Source organism: Phytophthora infestans, genomic scaffold (genome assembly GCF_000142945.1).
Source record: "Phytophthora infestans T30-4 supercont1.108 genomic scaffold, whole genome shotgun sequence".
In the NCBI taxonomy this organism is placed as follows: domain Eukaryota; phylum Oomycota; class Peronosporomycetes; order Peronosporales; family Peronosporaceae; genus Phytophthora; species Phytophthora infestans.
In genome coordinates this window covers 313,291-318,085 of record NW_003303651.1, presented here as the reverse complement: position 1 = coordinate 318,085, position 4,795 = coordinate 313,291, and positions in this window count along the sequence as shown.

The following is a 4,795-nucleotide window of genomic DNA, read 5'->3' as shown; positions in this document are numbered from 1 at the left end:
TGTTCGGCTACTGCGTGGCGAGTCAAAACGGGATTCTCGTCCAAACAAGGCCCTGGAGATCCTACAAAATGCACCAGCGTGGTCAACATACAGATATCGCCATGAGTGGGAAGATATTGGCCGTAATGGTGTCCGTCCACAGTGGAAGAAACCTTTTCCTGTGCAGGAATGCCCCCCTGGAAATCATGCCTCAGCTAAGTCAGCGTTGAATGCACTAGTCAAGCAAATTCGGAAAGGCCAAGACACAGGACAGTATCTAGTCCTCGACATTGAGCTGCTATCTTCCCTCGAGAACATTACCTGCGGAGCTGTGCAAAAAGGTACTGCACCTCTCTCAGAAGATGCTCGTGTCATACACGACCTCTCCTATCCCGAAGGTGGTTCTGTGAATGAAAATACTGTTGATAATGACTCCGTGGTAGTCACTTACGACGATTTCCAAGAACTGGCGGCTCGCATTTAGAGGTGGAGACACACTTTCCTGGTATTACCAAATTGATGTCAGGCGACGTCGCAGGTGCGTTTCGGCATATTGCTGTTAGTGCGGATCATGTTGGACGCTTTGCCGGCACCATTCCCGAACTGGGGATTTTAGTCATTGAAGCTCCTTCGCGTAGTCTTCCAAGCCAATGTTGTTAACTGGGTGTTCGTAGAAGTCATTTCTCGTATCCTCCGTTGCTTCATTTCCTTCGGTCGTTAACACTCGAGCAACCGAGATGTACGCTCCGTCCAAAGTTGCTACAGATTCTTCCTTTGACTCAACACCGGTATTCGCTTTGATTTCAACAGTCGGTACTGGGTCCATCTCCTTCCCATCCTGGTTTCCCATCTCTAGGCCATCTGCCGAGTCGTCGCTCGCAATATTGAATGCGCGGGGCCGCCGACATATTGGGATGCTGACTTTTGTTCAGCTCCTCGTTCTGCCGCTGTCTTGACAGTTCGGCATTCGCACCAATCTTGCAATGAATACTCGGTGCCGTACTCAACACCTTCAACGCGATGCCTGCATCCTCTGGATCAACCACCGATGTCTCGTTCATAGATTTAGTGACACACAAGACCGGAACAGCTTCGTCAAAACAGGTGACTCCATTTAATCCAGTGCTGTAACTTGTCGCTTCCGTGGTCACCCCTGACTGGACACAAACACTCGTTGGCGTATGTACAACGTTTACCGGCCTCAGTAGTTCGTATGTACGCGCTACCGAGGCTTCGTTTGCAATATTGCCTCCGCCATGGGTTGTCGTGTACGTGTCCAAAGGTTCTACGGAAGGCTGACCGTCGGCCGAATCCCCGGCTGTCACCCCAGACGCCAGACAGGCTTCCACTTGTTTACGTTCCTCCAGGATCAGTGCCCAGCGCTCTGCACACGTCGATATTCGCATACTGCGCCGTAGGCTGGCGGTGGTAGTGCGTTACCACTAGCAATCAGGATGTGCTCGTGGTTCTTTAGCGTTGCGACCAGACGTTCTCGGCGATCGGTCGACAACTGAGGATCAGCAACATTAGACGCAGTGTAGTCTATTGTCGTGTTGATATCTTCGGTAAGGTCCGGCAGGAATGCCAGCTCCTTCGCGTAGTCTTCCAAGCCAATGTTGTTAACTGGGTGTTCGTAGAAGTCATTTCTCGTATCCTCCGTTGCTTCATTTCCTTCGGTCGTTAACACTCGAGCAACCGAGATGTACGTTCCGTCCAAAGTTGCTACAGATTCTTCCTTTGACTCAACACCGGTATTCGCTTTGATTTCAACAGTCGGTACTGGGTCCATCTCCTTCCCATCCTGGTTTCCCATCTCTAGGCCATCTGCCGAGTCGTCGCTCGCAATATTGAATGCGCGGGCCGCCGACATATTGGGTTGCTGACTTTTGTTCAGCTCCTCGTTCTGCCGCTGTCTTGACAGTTCGGCATTCGCACCAATCTTGCAATGAAAACTCGGTGCCGTACTCAACACCTTCAACGCGATGCCTGCATCCTCTGGATCAACCACCGATGTCTCGTTCGCAGATTTGGTGACACACAAGACCGGGACAGCTTCGTCAAAACAGGTGACTCCATTTAATCCAGTGCTGTTACTTGTCGCTTCCGTGGTCACCCCTGACTGGACACAAACACTCGTTGGCGTATGTACAACGTTTACCGGCCTCAGTAGTTCGTATGTACGCGCTACCGAGGCTTCGTTTGCAATATTGCCTCCGCCATGGGTTGTCGTGTACGTGTCCAAAGGTTCTACGGAAGGCTGACCGTCAGCCGAATCCCCGGCTGTCACCCCAGACGCCAGACAGGCTTCCACTTGTTCTTGTTTCTCCAGGATCAGTGCCCAGCGCTCTGCACACGTCGATATCGCATACTGCGCCGTAGGCCGGCGGTGGTAGTGCGTTACCACTAGCAATCTGGATGTGCTCGTGGTTTTTTAGCGTTGCGACCAGACGTTCTCGGCGATCGGTCGACAACCGAGGATCAGCAACATTAGACGCAGTGTAGTCTATTGTCGTGTTGATATCTTCGGTAAGGTCCGGCAGGAATGGCAGCTTCCCTTCTCCTTCCCGTATTCTTTCCAGCCCAAGGTTGGTTAAACTGGGGGTTTCGCTAAAAGATACATTTTCGCCAACCCTCCGCTGGTCTCCATTTCTCTGCGGGCTTTAAAAACTCGCAGACACACGCAATGTAAGCTCCGTCCCAAGTTGGTCTACAGATTTCTCTCTCTTGGAATCCACAACGTTATTTCTTGATTTCCACAGTCGGTACTGGGTCCATCTCCTTCCCATCTGGTTTCCCATCTCTAGGCCATCTGCCGAGTCGTCGCTCGCAATATTGAATGCGCGGGCCGCCGACATATTGAATTGTTGACTTTTGTTCAGCTCCTCGTTCTGCCGCTGTCTTGACAGTTCGGCATTCGCACCAATCTTGCAATGAATACTCGGTGCCGTACTCAACACCTTCAACGCGATGCCTGCATCCTCTGGATCAACCACCGATGTCTCGTTCCCGTATTTGGTGACACACAAGGCCGGGACAGCTTCGTCAAAACAGGTGACTTTATTTAATCCAGTGCTGTTACTTGTCGCTTTCGTGGTCACCCCTGGCTGGACACTAACACCCGTTGGCGTATGTACAGCGTTTACCGGGCTCAGTAGCTCGTGTGTACGCGCTACCGAGGCTTCGTTTGCAATATTGCCCCCGCCGTGAGCTGTCGTGTAAGTGTCTAAAGGTTCTTCGGAAGGCTGATCGTCGGCCGTATCCCTGGCTGCCACCCCAGACGCCAGACAGGCTTCAACGCGTTCACGTTCCTCCAGGATCCGTGCCCAGCGCTCTGCACACGTCAGACGATCACTAGAATCCACTAGCAAGTCCTCTAGAGGTAGTGCTAGCACCCCACTGGGTTCTGGATAGTCCGGTCGATCAACTGCCGAAGGCTGAGTTGCAAGCCATTGTTCGTAGATTTCACATTCACGCTGAAAGAGCTCGCGGTCTCTGCAACCTTTGTAGGCCAACACTTGCCAGTCTTGGTACTTCTTGGACTCCAGACTCACATAGCCGTCACCTCGTGGCAAATCCCCACCTGGAATCCACATCGCGATCGAGTCGTGCGCTGGTAGGTACACAGTTTCGATCAGACACGTTGGTCAACCAAATGCTCTGAGGCCGTCCACGTCGAAACCTCGCCACTGACTTGTTCGCTCGACGCACCCACAGTACGTGTTCCTCCAGCCCGACTTGGCGCTTCGCTAGTCGATATTCTCGCAACTCGTGCGCTTGAATGTCCAAACGCTCGGGTGGCCCGGCATTAACATGGAGCCGTATTCTTCGCTGTCGATCATATTCTTGGTCTTGATCAGTGGGTTTGAACTTCGTGCGGTAATTGCGCCGCGCGGTGAAACAGATCCCAGCTGGGATCATAAAGTCCATCCCGAGCACCACGTCGACGCCTGCACTATGCGTAATTACCCACATCTCGAACTCGTACACCATCTCCCATCCGAGCGTAATCTTGACGCACGCTCGTCGCGTCGTAGACACCTTGCCTTCGTTAATTCCTTGAATGTCAATACAGCGTCCGTGACCGGGTACATCTCGGAGTCGCAACTTCTTGGCAAAGGCGTCAGTGATCACACTAACGTTCGCTCATGTGTCAAGGAGGATTCTTGCAGCGGGGCTGCCGTAGCTTTAGCGTCAGAGGAAGACGTTCGACTCAAAGAGTCACTAATATTAAGTTCCTTATCCAAAGGACACTTACAGCCCAAGACCAGGGCTGAAAGTGTGGTGTTGGAAATCCCACGTGAACTCTAGCTCCAAATGTAGCTAGGACGTTCCCACAACAATACGTCTACTAGGATAGTTAACGATCGTTCGGGCGGACCTGAAGACCCCAGTTCTGCCCTTGCACCGGGACAAACTGGACCTTGTAAACTACTTATATAGGCCAACCAGTAAAACTAAGAACACGCTACTAGCACGAGCAAAGCTAGCAGGTGTTTTGAATCCTCGTGGTCCCAACAGCGGAAGGGTACCAGGCACGGGTAAGCCTTTTACGAGATCACCGAGTGTTCAACACTCGGCTGGAAAAAATAAAAGGGAGGCAATTCAAGCACTCCCAGTCGTGCAAATAGGCAACAATAGGCCGTCACGTAAACCCTCCCGATAATAATCGGCCAATACACAAAGTCTCTTGGCCTTGCCGGATGAACCCACGCTACAGAGCTTCGAGTTCACCGACAGGCATAACACACTCAAACAAGCTTGACCAGACGCTTACCTTGAAGCCGGACGTCGCTCTGTGGTGTAGCGGGATCAGCAA